The sequence below is a fragment of the Zootoca vivipara genome, chromosome 4 (genome assembly GCF_963506605.1).
Source record: "Zootoca vivipara chromosome 4, rZooViv1.1, whole genome shotgun sequence".
NCBI classification, from domain to species: domain Eukaryota; kingdom Metazoa; phylum Chordata; class Lepidosauria; order Squamata; family Lacertidae; genus Zootoca; species Zootoca vivipara.
In genome coordinates this window covers 82,528,993-82,545,062 of record NC_083279.1, presented here as the reverse complement: position 1 = coordinate 82,545,062, position 16,070 = coordinate 82,528,993, and positions in this window count along the sequence as shown.

Below are 16,070 nucleotides of genomic sequence, written 5' to 3'. Positions count from 1 at the left end.
CTCTTAAGAATTGGGGTTTTTTTTAAGTCCAGGGTCATCTGTACCTTCTAGGATCTGCTGCTCTTGCCTAACAGATATTAAGCAGAACGACCTGATTCTGTGTGGTGCTACTGCTCCCTCATGAAGTCCAGTGACCAGCACCATGCAGGATGGGATCCACTCACTTAAGTGGTAGTGACTTTCTTTTTAATAAAAGAAAAAATATTTTTATTGATTTTTCCATGTATACTGCTTCTAACAATATATCTTTCACTATTTTTCATATTTACCCCCTCCTTCCCTGGACGTCCCTCATACTTCCGTTTTGTTTTATTTCCATATTGTTCACCCTGCGTATTGTTTCCCCCAATTTTTCCCAATACATATAGTCTTATTTTTTGTTGTATACAGTTGTGATTGTTTCCTCAAACCCTGCCAATGAGGCCATTTCTTTATGTTGCCTCTTCATATATGTTGCAAATGGTTCCCATTCTCTATTAAAGTATTTGTTGTCCTTTTCATGTAGTTTATCTGTTAGTTTTCCCAATTCTGCATATTCCATAAGTTTCCCTTGCCATTGTTCTTCTGTTGGAATTTCTTCTGTCTTCCAAGTTTGTGCTAATATAATTATTGCTGCTGTTGTTGCATACATAAATAATTTCTTTTTTTCCCTTTTTTTACATCTTGGTCTAAAATTCCTAGGAGGAATGCTTCTGGTTTCTTAACAAAAGTCTTGTTAAACATTTTTTGCAATTCATTATATATCATTTCCCAATGATTTCTAATATTTTTGCAATCCCACCACATATGATAAAATGTACCATCTTTTTCTTTGCATTTCCAACAAGTTTTTGATCCCTTTTGATACATTTTGACCACTTTCTCTGGTGTTATATAATATCTATACATCATTTTCATATAATTCTCTTTCAGGAAAATACAATCTGTAAATTTTAGGTTCACCTTCCACATCTTTTCCCAATCTTCAAGATGTATATTATGACCTAAATCCTGAGCCTGCTTTATTTGTGCTGACTTTACCATTTTATCTAACATTTCCGAAGTAATTTCGTATCACTCTTGACTATCTCTTTTTGAAAGTTTGAAACTGTATAACTAAAACCTTTCTTGTTACAGGTAGGTAGCAGTGTTGGTCTGAGTCGAAACAAAATAAAAAAATTCCTTCAGTAGCACCTTAAAGACCAACTAAGTTTTTATTTTGGTATGAGCTTTCGTGTGGATGTACACTTCATCAGATACACTGAAACAGAAGTAACCAAACCCTTATGTATATTCAGAGGGTGGGGGTTGGGGGTGATGGGAATGGGTGATGGGCTGATAGCAGTGGTAAACCTGTTGATGACTGTTAACGACTGTTAATGATTGCAATTGGTCTTGCGGGGTGCGGGGGGGGGGGAGCAAGGGCTGAGGTGCTAAGGAAAGCTTGATCATGTATAATGAGATAAGAAACCTATGTCTCTGCTCATTCCAGGTGGCTCGATGGTTTTAAGCTTGTTAATGAGTTGCAATTCAGCAACTTCTCTTTCCAGTCTGTTTCTGAAATTTTTCTGTAATAAAACAGCTGCTTTCTTATCGTCTTCCTTAAACTGTTCCTTTAATTGTCTATGATGTAACCAGCTCTGTAAGTGGTAGTGACTTTCCTGCAAGAAAGCCAATGGCAAAGCAGCACCTGCATCCCACAGGATCAAGGTCTCTGCTAAACAGCTGTTGAGTGGAGGCGTTGATCTTTTAGGAAAGTGCCTCCAGCAGGAAGGAGAGCTTCAGTATTGTGCCTACTTTCTCTCAGGAAGGCACAGCCACTGGTTAGGTAGGTCTTGGCCTTTTCATACTGCTTTTTTGCTCAGCCTGCCTCTCCTTCCTGCCTGATGTCCTGACCCCTAACAGTCACAGATATTCATGAGGACCAGACAGAGAAGCCTAGGGGACCACATTTGACCCCTGGACTTGAGGTTCCCCACTCTCAGGATAGATGGTGGTTTCCTCTTGCTCTCTCTTTCCTTGGGATGTCTGGTCCTCAGGAAGAAACTCTGCTTTTCCTGACCTTTGTACTCTGTTGTTGCAGTCTCTTTCCTCTTTGTTATGTGGGGCTTGGGTCCCTCTAAAATTCGGAAGGCAACCTAGAGTTAGTATCCTTAGGCTCCAAGAGCTAAGAATGAGGCTGATAGACCCTGACCTGACATTATCCTGCCCTGGTGCTGAAGCATAATAGATTTCAGCCAGCCCCACACACCATCACTTTCCAACCAAAAAAGAGACAAGTCAAGAAGATGCTCACGGTCTGACAGTAGATGTTACAATTGCACCGCTACTGCAATGGAGACCAATGCCAGTGAGGGAAGGACCGGTATCATCAGTAGTCATACCTTGTTTTTCCTGTACCTGGTGGAAAAGAGAGAAAGAGACTGCAATAAAGCAGTCCCATGTATAAAACAAAACAGAAAAAAAGATATTGTTTTATGTTGGCTTGTTATTGTAGTTAACTGAACTAGGACTCTGACAACACTCACATTCAGACTGCGTCTGCAGTCTAAATTTTCCAAAGTATTACCGTAGCTTGCAACCTGAATTAGCAGTTATCTGTTCATAATTACAGGCCCCTACTTGTGTACAGGTATTACTGGTTATGGATTAAGGTTTACATTCCCAGCTGCACCAAAAGACAGTAGCTTTTTGGTGCAACCAGTCCAATGGCCCAGAGAAAGCAAATTTAATAATAATAATAAAATCTTCTAATGACTGGCTAAGGCACCCTCAATCCCTTTCCTACGTCTTCATATTCAACAGCAGGTTTCCTCCAGTTTGTGAAGCCAGGGTTGCCATATTATTTCAAGAAGTAAAATCTGGACACAAAAATGTTGTTGAGCTTTTTGGGGAAAGTTGTTGAAATCCTGGACATGTCACCCAAAATCTGGATGTATGGCAAGCCTCCTAGAAAGCACCAGAACTTATCAAGGTTGCTTCCACACTTACAGTTTAGTCTGTATTTGCCAATTGGGCGCTCACTTTTCAGGGAGATAAACCTGACCACAATATTGCCAGCTCATTGCACTCCAAACTTGTCTGTATCCTTCTCCCTTTTTTCCTCCAGTCCATCCAGATTCATGGTAGTTTTCTTTTATGTAAAATCCAATTCACTCTAAGCCTCTCCAGTGTGGATAGACAAAGTGGCATGGAGACTTTTCAGAGCTATTAAATCTTTAAGCATGGCAGTCAACACTTCAAAGCACCTTGCAGGCAGCAATATACAGGCAATGGGTTCAGAAAGAAAGATGGGAAGCAATGAGGGAGAGAGAGAGAGAGAGAGAGAGAGAGAGAGAGAGAGAGAGAGAGAGAGAGAATTATTATGACTACTCCTTGGGATCAGGGTATCAAAAAGAAGATATAGAGAAGCCTTTACCTTCAATGAGAATCCGTATGCATGTCCTGAAGGACAGGGTTCAATGTTTCCCCATCCTCCCAAATGCCCGCCATTGGGCACAATGAGGACTGAGTTATACTCCCGATCTCCTGCCTCACAGAGGTGGTAGGTGAGGAACAGGAAGACCACAGCACTGGTAGAGAGATCCATGGAAGGTGGACTGCACCAGATCGAGCTGCAAAAACTGAGTGGAAGAATAACAGCCTTGAGAATTTATTCCCCAGAAATTGTGGTTCTCTCTCCTCTGCTCAGAATCTTCCTGAATCTTGTCCCCCCCCCCTGGAGGGCAGTGTAATCACTTCTGGTTGATGAGTAAAATCAATTAATGGCTTTTCTGACTACACTTCTGATTTCAATAGACAACTCAGAGTTGCTGGACATTGGGGCTAGATCAATTCCTCAAACAGAAAGGCAGGGCAGATTGGCAGGAATTGGCTGATGTAAGCTAACTAACTAAAATGTTCAGCTTCCGGTTCTGTTCTGCCTTAATGGATGCAGACCCCATGACAGCACGAGACTGTTGGTGAGGGAAAAACAAAGATGATTGAGGGTAATTATCCTTGCATATTCCCCCCAGGGACAGGGAGAAATAGGCTTTACTCGCAGTTTGTCGTTCTACCCATGCTCTTGCTCCGGCATGGAATGCAGGGAGCAAGGAGGTGCTGAGTGCAAAAGCACTTCGCCTGCTGAAAACCCTCCAACGCCGCCACCAAGAAGCAGGGTAAAAACAGGTGATTTATTGGGACCGGGTGACTTTTGCAGCTGTTGTTAAAGTTGCAAAGCAATGAAGCACAGGACAGAGCAATAGAGAAATTGCTATACCAACAATGGGATATCAGCTCTGCCCAAGGCATGATGGATAACATTGACAGCCGGGGGAAAGAAAGACATAAGATCTTACAAGGACCGGAAGAAAAACCACGGACAGAATAATTGCCACACACAGGATGAAAAAAGATACTTTGTACTTTTATAAATCATTTAATGTGTCATCAGAAATAGAAATTATTAATATTGCAGTTGTTGTATAAGGGATTATTATTATAACTGGAATGTAAAGAAAATTAATAAGATTTTGGAATGCAGAAATAAAGCAAATAATCGAGACTTCCGGTTCACCGCCAGCGCTGACCGGCGAAGTCTCTTCGAGCTCCAAGGAACCTGGCTGTGTGAGGGGGGGAGCTGTGAGAGCGCCGCAGACCCCCACAAGAGCCCCAGATCAAGCGTTTTGGAGACGAGAGAGCTCGACTGTGCCCGAAAGTGACTCCTCTACTCTCCGGTAAGCTCTAGTAAGAGCCCCGTGAGCGAGTGGAGTGGAAGTCGTGTGCGCCATTTCCGAGCAGATTGCTACCCTCGCAAAGTGAAGCTCCAAGCCAGCAGTGGAGGAGCGGTGTATATTTCCAAAAAAGAATTGAGGACATTGGAACCTGTGAGTAAAAGGAAATTTAAGGAATCTAATTTAAGAATTGGCCAAGGGGGGAGATTTAAAAAGGAAGTTGATCTCCCCCTTTGAGAGGTCTGTGTCGCAGCTAACTTGCTCTTAGCCGAGAAGGGTGAAAGGAAGTAATCAATCACCAAGGATTGGACTTAAAATCCCCCCACCCCTGAGGCATGGTAAAGGGGAGGAGGGTCAATCTTATCAAAATCCCTGTAAAAATTGTTTCTGGACTTGGGAAAGTCCCCCTGTTTGCTGGGTTCGGGTCCCTGGAGGGAACAGCAAGCCGCCATAATGACGTCATAAAAGGAAGGAATTTATGTCTTTGATCTGTGGAGCTTTCAAGTTGAAGAGAGTGCAAAATAAAAGACTGTGAATAAGAAGCTTGACAGGTCTTGTTTGACTAAAGCAAGAATAAGAATTAAAACAGGAACATTTACCAGTGCGGAAATAAAAAACTGTTTTAAAGTTGGGAAATAAGAACCAGACCACTTCCTCTTTTGTATATTGTACAACTGGTGCTGTTCCCACGAAAATCAAGAGGACAAGGATGGCAGTAGACACAACACCACCTGACTGTGCGGACTTTCATCAATTTCTTCTGGAAGAACTTTTGGATCTTTTAAATGAAATACGTCAATGAAATACGCCTGTGGAAACAAGCCATAATGGTGCGGAATTTGAAACAGGAGTGACTTTAATTCAGATTGTGGAGCCATCAGTTATGGACAATGAAGAACCCAAAGAAAATGAAGAGAAAGAGCAAGGAGAATGGAACATTGTGCCCCCAGTGAGAGTGGGGGGACAAGACCTAGGATTACTGCAAGGGGCTCTGAGAGAGGAAATAGCATGGAACATTGCCCTCTCGGTGAGAGAGGGAGTGCAAGTTCCACGCAGCCTGAATGTTTGGGGGAAGAAAATTGTGAAAAGGCTGAAAAGTGCAAATGAGTTTGGATGGTGTTGTCTAGCAGATAAAGAATTGGGGAGGCAGCAGGGAACAAAGAAGGAAGAGTGGTGGCTGGGATGGGCACAGTGGGAGTGGGACGATGGCCCTTAATGCACATTTCTTTATGCTTGACTAAGATGGTCCGAAACTGGAACGATTTAAGGAGCTGGCTGATCCACCGGGACACCCGGATTCCAGGGGAGGGGGGGCTGAATTAGATTTAAATGTTTAAATGTTTAAATGGATTTAGAAGAAGTAGCATTGGATTATATGGACGTTTTAGGGGGTATAAAGTATAGGCTGTGGGGGGATTAAGATAATTGATTAATTATTAACATCATTGATTAATGATGTTAGTTGATGTTTTTTGAAATTAGATTTGATTTAAGTATGATGTAATATGAACTGTTTAAGGTTAAGGAAAAATACGCTAAAATGGTATGATTTAATTTGAATTACTTAATGTTAATGATAAATATGTTAGAATGTGTTAAGATATAAAATGAAAGCTGCTCAGTTTGATTTTAAAAAAGCAAGAAAAAAGAAAACGAACCCAAGGAGGGAGATCTGAGGAAATCCACAATGTTAGGAATAGAGTTAAGATTTAAGATCTCTTTTCTTTTTTCTTTCTATGTCTTTTTGCCCTTTTTTCCTTTTTTGTGGTTTTTCTTTTTGTATTTTTGTATTAACTGAAAATGAATAAAAATTATTTGGGGGGGGGGACAGAAATAACACAAATAATCAAGCCATCAAATCTAGCAGGCGAGGGGCCACTTAATCAAATTATATAATTTGATACTTAAATTATTGATATAAATAATTGTATTATAAACTGGTATTGTTATAATGAGGCTATTATTGGATTGTAAATGAAAACTAATAAAAATATTATTGAAAAAACTAAGATGGGCATTTCTTACCCACCCTTTGCCCTTGCTAAAATGTCTCTCCTATGCAAACTCCCTCCATTTCTGTTTTATAGACTTGCAACCCTTCAAAAGAAACGCATACAGCAATACCTCGGTTTAGGTACACCTCTGTTTACAAACGCCACAGACCCAAAAGTATTTACATCCGGGTCCGCGGCGCTCAAGTGTGCAGAAGCAATCTCTGCAGCGTGTGTGTGCGTAGATGCGCCCTATCGACACTTCGCACACGCGCAGAAGCGTGCCTTTGGAGAACTAACGCCTCTGTTTACGAACGCCTCCATGGAATGGATTGCGTTCGTAAACCGAGGTACCACTGTATTTAAATACCCTGAAAATTTGTGTGAAAAGTGGGGTGCACTTTTCACAAAAAGGGCCTAATACCAAGAACAAGAATATTTGGCTGAAACCCACCCAGCTCTACTTCACTCAAGTCTGACAGTTGACCAGGCCTACATCATTCTGGCTACATTGAAAGCCTTGCCTTTCTTTGCCCTCACTTGGAGTTCTACTTACCGTCTCTGAGCTGTCAATTACTCTGCAGGCAGAAGGAGAGAGTCCATAAACTGAGTGAAGAGACATGGCTGTGAACAGGGAATTTAAAGGGTTCAGGACAAGGAAATGTAGGAACTCTCTGTCCTGAGCAACGCAACTCCCATGCTCCACTGATCCATCACGGAGCAGAGCAGATGGAGAAGGCTGTGAAGTCTTCCTGGTCCTGTGCTTTCCTCACCTCTATTACCAGTGGCTTCTACAAAGTTCCTGCACAAGCAGAAGCCATTTCCCAGGGGGAGTGGAGAGACCTGGCAGAAGGGTGAGGACATCATTTCTTTCATTTTTTTAATAAATCATTTTTATTGGATTTTCTGCTGATCCCCCATACCCATTACAAATTAACATATTAAACATAATTTACATTCTTCTTACAACAACACATATTTTTGTCATATTTACATTTCACAATTTATCAGAATTAAGATTTCTATTAGCTTTGTAAGACCTACATTGGTTCCCAGTACATATCCGAGCACAATTCAAAGTGTTGGTGCTTACCTTTAAAGCCCTAAATGGCCTCGGTCCGGTATACCTGAAGGAGCGTCTCCACCCCTATCGTTCTGCCCGGACACTGAGGTCCAGTACTGAGGGCCTTGTGGTGGTTCCTTCACTGCGAGAAGCCAAGTTACAGGGTCCCAGGCAGAGGGCCTTCTTGGTAGTGGCACCCGCCCTGTGAAACGCCCTCCCACCAGATGTCAAAGAGAAACACAACTACCAGACCTTTAAGAGACATCTGGAGGCAGCCCTGTTTAGGGAAGCTTTTAATGTTTAATAGATTATTGTATTATAATGTTTTGTTGGAAGCTGCCCAAAGTGGCTGGGGAAACCCAGCCAGATGGGCGGGGTATAAATAAATTATCATCATCATCATCATCATTATAGGGGATTGGAATGCTAAAGTGGGGAATCAAGAGATAAAAGGAACAACTGGCAAATTTGGCCTTGGAGTTCAAAACGAAGCAGGACAAAGGCTAATAAAGTTCTGTCAAGAGAACAAGCTGGTCTTCACAAACACTCTTTTCCAACAACACAACAGATGACTCTACACATGGATATCACCAGATGGGCAGCATCGAAATCAGATTGATTATACTCTCTGCAGCCAAAGATGAAGAAGCTCTATACAGTCAGCGAAAACAAGACATGGAGCAGATTGTGGATCAGATCATCAGCTTCTTATAGCAAAACTCCAGCTTAAACTGAAGAAAGTAGGAAAAACCACTGGGCCAGTAAGATACAATCTAAATCAAATCCTTTATGAATACACAGTGGAAGTGAGGAACAGGTTTAAGGATTTAGATTCGGTGGACAGAGTGCCTGAAGAACTATGGATGGAGGCTCATAACATTATACAGGAGGCAGCAATGAAAACCATCCCAAGGAAAAGGAAATGCAAGAAAGCAAAATGGCTGTCCAACGATGCCTTACAAATAGCGGGGGAGAGGAGGCAAGCAAAATGCAAGGGAGATAGGGAAAGATACAGGAAGCTGAATGCAGACTTCCAAAAAATAGCAAGGAGAGACAAGAGGGCCTTCTTAAACGAGCAATGCAAAGAAATAGAGGAAAACAACAGAATGAGAAAAACCAGAGATCTGTTCAAGAAAATTGGAGTTATGAAGGGGTGCTGAAGTCAGCACAGTGAAGGGCTCCCAGGGGCTTGCATTTGCGGGACATTCAGCTGTCTGATGCTGAGCTGGTGCTCACTATTCGAAATTCCAAAATGGACCAGTTGGGCAAAGTAGAGGTGCCTTGATGAGGCTGCCTTCCACTGGTAAGCCCAGTCCTTGTACAGTGAAAGATGCCAAGAGACATTTGTCACTTCACCCACCTGCGGATGGTCCCTTCCTGGTCCACAAGGATGGGTCCCTGTTAAAGTGGCATCAATTTGCTGCAGTAATGCGTAAGGCGCTAGCAGCATGTGCAGGCCAGTGAACTTGCACCTCATTCTTTCCTTATTGGGGCAGCTACTACCACTGCACTTGGGGCTTTTCCGTTGACAGGATTAAGGATTTGGCTGCTGGAAATCTGACACAGGGTTATTTCTGGAGGCGGTGCTGAGGTGCAGTTATTAATGTGGTTAAGGATCTGGCTGCTGGAAGTGCGCTGCCGCGCAGCGCGTCTTAAGAACGGGCGGCGGCAGCGGGCAGCGGGGGTCGTCGCGGGCCGGATTGGGAGGCCAATTGGGCCGCATCTGGCCCGCGGGCTGTAGTCTGGGGACCCTGCTCTATGCAGTCAGCAAAAACAAGACATGGAGCAGATTGTGGCTCAGATCATCAGCTTCTTATAGCAAAATTCCAGGTTAAAACTGAAGAAAGAAGGAAAAACCACTGGGCCAGTAAGACAAAATCTAAATCAATTCCCTTATGAATACACAGTGGAAGTGAGGAACATCTTTAAGGATTTAGATTTGGTGGGCAGAGTATCTGAAGAACTATGGATGGAGGCTCGTAACATTATACAGGAGGCAGCAATGAAAACCATCCCAAGGAAAAGGAAATGCAAGAAAGCAAAGTGGCTGTCCAATGAGGCATTACAAATAGCGGGGGAGAGAAGGCAAGCAAAATGCGAGGAAGATAGTGAAAAATACAGGAAATTGAATGCAGACTTCCAAAAAATAGCAAGGAGAGACAAGAGGGCCTTCTTAAACGAGCAATGCAAAGAAATAGAGGAAAACAACAGAATGGGAAAAACCAGAGATCTGTTCAAGAAAATTGGAGTTATGAAAGGAACATTTCGTACAAAGATTACCAAAATAAAGGACAAAAGTGGAAAGGACCTAACAGAAGCAGAAGACATCAAGAAGAGGTGGCAAGAATACACAGAGGAATTATACCAGAAATATATGGAGGTCTCGTACACCCCAAGTAGTGTGGTTGCTGACCTTGAGCCAGACATCCTGGAGAGTGAAGTCAAATGGGCCTTAGAAAGCACTGCTAATAACAAGACCAGTGGAAGTGATGATATTCCAGCTGAACTATTTAAAATTTTAAAAGATGCTGCTGCTGCTAAGGTGCTACACACAATATGCCAGCAAGTTAGGAAAACTCAGCAGTGGCCAGAGGATTGGAGAAGATCAGTCTACATCCCAATCCCAAAGAAGGGTAGTGCCAAAGAATGCTCCAACTACCGCACAATTGCACTCATTTCACACACTAGCAAGGTTACACTTAAAATTCTACAAGGCAGGCTTAAGCAGTATGTGGACCAAAAAGTCCCAGAAGTGCAAGCTGGATTTCGAAGGGGCAGAGGAACCAGAGACCAAATTGCAAACATGCGCTGGATTATGGAGAAAGCTAGAGAGTTCCAGAAGAACATCTACTTCTGCTTCATTGACAACGCAAAAGCCTTTGACTGTGTTGACCACAGCAAACTATGGTAAGCTCTTAAAGAACTGGGAGTGCCTGATCACCTCATCTGTCTCCTGAGAAACCTCTATGTGGGAGAAGAAGCTACAGTTAGAACTGGATATGGAATAACTGACTGGTTCAAAATTGGGAAAAGAGTATGACAAGGCTGTGTATTGTCTCCCTGCTTATTTAACTTATATGCAGAATTCATCATGTGAAAGGCAGGGCTGGTTGAATCCCAAACCGGAATTAAGATTGCCGGAAGAAATATCAACAACCTCAGATATGCAGTTGACACAACCTTGATGGCAGAAAGTGAGGAGGAATTAAAGAACCTTTTAATGAGGGTGAAAGAGAAGAGCACAAAATATGGTCTGAAGCTCAACATCAAAAAAACTAAGATCATGGCCACTGGTCCCATCACCTCCTGTCAAATAGAAGGGGAAGAAATGGAGGCAGTGAGAGATTTTACTTTCTTGGGCTCCTTGATCACTGCAGATGGTGACAGCAGTCACGAAATTAAAAGACGCCTGCTTCTTGGGAGAAAACCAATGACAAATCTAGACAGCATCTTAAAAAGCAGAGACATCACCATGCTGACAAAGGTCCATATAGTTAAAGCTATGGTTTTCCCAGTAGTGATGTATGGAAGTAAGAGCTGGACCATAAAGAAGGCTGATCGCCGAAGAATTGATCCTTTTGAATTATGGTGCTGGAGGAGACTCTTGAGAGTCCCATGGACTGCAAGAAGATCAAACCTATCCATTCTGAAGGAAATCAGCCCTGAGTGCTCCCTGGAAGGACAGATCGTGAAGCTGAGGCTCCAATACTTTGGCCACCTCATGAGAAGAGAAGACTCCCTGGAAAAGACCCTGATGTTGGCAAAGATTGAGAGCACAAGGAGAAGGGGACGACAGAGGACGAGATGGTTGGACAGTGTTCTCGAAGCTACGAACAAAATTTTCTGTCCGTTTTATTCCTGGAGGGAATAATGATATGCCCGCCAGTTTCTGGACTATTTCCTGGTACAGCTTTGGAACCTTGGCAGCAGCTAGTCTTCTGCCATTTCATTTTTCTGTAAGTCCCTTCATTCTCGAGACCCTTATTCCCTTCATTCTCGAGATTCTTATTCCATTTTGTTTTTCTATTGTTACATACATCATATATCCGTAACATTCATATTGCATTCCCTCTTCCCTCCCCTCCTGGCCTTCCCCCAACTTCCACTTCTGATTTATTTTCCCCTTATTTCATACTGCTGTTTCTAAAAAGAATACACTATATTATTTCTTTATCTTCTACATATTTTTGCTAATAAAGGTGTGAGTGTTTATTTAAATCCTGCCATCAAGTCAATAGTCTTCTTTTGTTTCTGCAAATATACTATAAATGGTTCCCATTCTCTTTCAAAGTCACTGTTGTCTGTTTCCCGAAGTCCGTCCGTCAATTTTGCCAGTTCTGCATAGTTCATCAGTTTTTCTTGCCATTGTTCTTTAGTTGGCATTTCTCCAGGATTCCAGTTTAGTGCTATCAAAATTCTCGCCACTGTGGTGCTCAAGGCTCTTGAGGGTTGGGCCAGGTTGCAGCCACCAAAGTCGCCAGGTAGGAGGCCGGTCACATTTGACATTTTATGCGCTGTGCGCTGTAAGTTGACACTAGTTTGATGGTCTATTTATGAGGTGAGACTCTTTTTGGCAGCTTTTTCAATAGATTTTTTTGGTGCACTGCATTTGGGCGAAGGGGTGCTGGAGTCAGCACAGTGAAGGGCTCCCAGGGGCTTGCATTTGCAGGACATTCAGCTGTCTGATGCTGAGCTGGTGCTCACTATTCGAAATTCCAAAACGGACCAGTTGGGCAAAGTAGAGGTGCCTTGATGAGGCTGCCTGCCACTGGTAAGCCCAGCCCTTGTACAGTGAAAGATGCCAAGAGACATTTGTCACTTTGCCCACCTGTGGATGGTCCCTTCCTGGTCCATAAGGATGGGTCACTGTTAAAGTAGCATCAATTTGCTGCAGTAATGCGTAAGGCGCTAGCAGCGTGTGGCCTGCTGGCCAGGGACCTTGCACCTCATTCTTTCCTTATTGGGGCAGCTACTACCACTGCACTTGGGGCTTTTCCGTTGACAGGATTAAGGATCTGGCTGCTGGAAATCTGACACAGGGTTATTTCTGGAGGCGGTGCTGAGGTGCAGTTATTAATGTGGTTTTGTTCACTCCTAGGTCCACCTGCCCTGCACGTCTGGATAGTCGGGCACAGCATTGTCCCCTGAGCCAACAAGAGGGATTCTGGATTCGGACGCAGGCTCGGATATCCCAACCACGTGCGTGTCTCATGGGTGTCCAGATGAGGAATGCCTTGGGAGGGGCTTCTCCCAAGCGGTGTGGGCGAAGGTGTCTGCAGAGGCACGCCCGCAGTGGTGGTGGTGCAGTTGGGCATAATTGCCAAAAGCCGCCACTGAGCTTGCGGTCCCACATGCAGGAGGACTTTGAGGAGTTGAAGGCAGCTCTTCCTGGACTCAAAATTTGGTCACTGATGGCAGTGACGTGTGTGGCAAAGTAGCCAATGCCCAGCTGCCACCAAGAGGGCCAAAATGCGCATCCAGAGCGCTGTGGCCTAATAGGTTCTGGCCTTGGTCAGGGATGGTGACCCAAGCATTACCTTCCATGATTCGTCCCTTTACAGACTTCATGGGGTTCATCTGTCTGTGATTGGGAATAACCTGTGGCTGACCTCCGTGTCAGCGGGGTTAAGGGATTGGTTACAGGTGTGAGTGGTTGGCGGCAAGCGCGGGTGCTGGTGTGGTGGAAAGGCACTGGTTCAGGTGATAGGGATGGGAGAACGCTCTGGCCATCCCCATGTGAAGGGTATTCCGTTAAAGGAATCCAGCGACTCAAATGGTTTGGTCAACCCCTGAGGGGGTTGTGCCCATGCCTGAGTCAAGGGTGAATTTATTTAGGGGGGAGGTCTCTGGGTCTGAACATGCAAAACTGGCAAATCCAACTACCAAAGCTAATTGCTGAAACTAACTGCTGCTTGAAAGTAAGCATTGAAACAAATTGCTGAACTGTCCATTTCACCAATTGTTTGCTTAAATGAATCATCCATGGAATTGAATTTTTATCAGCTTAATCTGATACACTATAACCTTACTGGGCTGGAGGTAGTCTTGTGTCCATCCATGATCTTCCTGTTAGATTAACTGCAGTGAGTTATGGGTGGGGTGACTTTGAAAAGAGCACAGAAAGTTCCACATGGGGTATCAAGACTCTTAAAGGGCTTGTGGACAATTTCACTATATTGCACTAGTGATTTATTGTGTACTCCTTAAATGGCCTGGGAGCCGCTTACTTCAAGGATCACCTCCTCCCAGTGTACTTATCTGGATCCCAATATCACCACCAGAGGCTCTCTTCCAGTGCTCCTGGATACAGGGTCGTATAGATCAGCGTTTCTCAACCGCTGTTCCGCGGCACACTAGTGTGCCGCGAGACGCTGGCTGGTGTGCCGTGACGTGCGGCGACGAGAAGGGCGATTTGCATTGTCACGTGCCTGGCGGCCGCCAATAAACAACGCTAACCCGCCGGAAAGGAAGCCGGCCGGGTCACGACGCGGAGCGAGTGCAGCTCTCAACAGCCACCACCACGGGAGGGTGGTTTTAGACAAACTTAAAGAAGCTGGCTGGATGAGCTCAACCTGAAACTTTCTGAGCAAAGGATTGTGCTGGTAGAGAAATCAGCGGCTTATGAAGCCTTATTACAGGAGATTGCAACCAACACAGCAATTGGCAAGTGTTTCTTACAGTCATGATTATATAGTCAATATAGGGCGGCACAGAGTTAAATTTTTTAACTTTTTTAATGGTGGTGTGCCTCGTGATTTTTTTCATGGAACAAGTGTGCCTTGGCCCAAAAAAGGTTGAGAAACACTGGTATAGATGGTGTCTGCCTGGTTATGTAAGTTTTAAAACTGAACCTTTGAATCCTCTGGGTTTTAGATGTGGCTGTATATTTTAGTGATGTTGTATTTTCATCTTTATATTGTCTTATGCTTCACTATTGAAACTGTTGCTTTTTAATGATGTGGGGGCAGCTTCTATTGAGATTTCTTTATTGATTAAATGTGTTTATCCAGAGCAGCACAAAGTAATTACAACCAGCCATTAGTGCATTTTAGGGAGCAATCCTATGTTTCTTAGAGGGCCTCCTAGGGGCCTATGAAGTGGGGCATTTGCCATGCCTGGGTTCCCTTTTGGCAACATCTCTTCCCCCACCTCTTCATTTCACTTTAGTAAGCAGTTGTGCAAACTTCTGGCTTGCTGCATTCTGAGGCCTTTCCCTCCTCTTAGCCAGGTGACCTCTGCATCTTCCTAGGGCTGAGCACTATGAGAAGCAGCTCCTCCTAACCCACTTCTGTCTGCCACGACCACAAGAGGTGAATGTTTCACCTTGTCACCCCTAGTTTGCTCTCTCTCTCTCTCTCTCTCTCTCTCTCTCTCTCTCTCTCTCTCTCTCTCTCTCTCTCTCTCACACACACACACACACACACACAGGCATATAGTCCTACCAAGTCCATAAGACACACCTAGTTTTTAGAGGAGTTAAACAAGAAAAAAAAATCTTTTCTAGCGAGCCTTCAACAGCTCAGAAGAAGGAAGGAAGCGGTGAGGGCGGGAGAGAGAAGGAAGGAAGGAAGGAAGGAAGGAAGGAAGGAAGGAAGGAAGGAAGGAAGGAAGGAAGGAAGGAAGGAAGGAAGGAAGGAAGGAAGGGGGGAGAGAGAGAGAGAGAGAAAGAAAGAGGGAAGGAAGGAAGGAAGGAAGGAAGGAAGGAAGGAAGGAAGGAAGGAAGGAAGGAAGGAAGGAAGGAAGGAAGGGGAGAGAGAGAAAGAGAGAGAGAGAGAGAGAGAGAGAGAGAGAGAGAGAGAGAGAGAGAGAGAGAGAGAGAGGAAGAGAGAGGGAAGGTAGGCAGGAGGGAGGGAAGAGAGAGAAGGAAGGAAGGAAGCTACTATATTCTGCCAAGAAGGTGGCAGTCTGGGTCACTCAGCTATAACAGCCATTTATTCAGCCATTTACCAGTGCAGCAAACAGAAGAGGGGAGAACTTTTATTCTGGTCACCTGAGCATCTGGAACCACAGATGTGATCATGGATCCACTATTTGAATCCCCGCAACGGAGTGAGCTCCCGTTGCTCTGTCCCAGCTCCTGCCAACCTGGCAGTTCAAAAGCACACCAGTGCAAGTAGATAAACAGGTACCGCTGCGGCGGGAAGGTAAACAGCATTTCCGCAGGCTCTGGTTTTTGTCATGGTATCTGTTGCACCAGAAGCGGATGAGTCATGCTGGCCACATGACCCAGAAAGCTGTCTGTGGACAAACACTGGCTCCCACAGCCTGAAAACAAGATGAGCGCCGCAACCCCATAGTCGCCTTTGCCTGGACTTAACCATC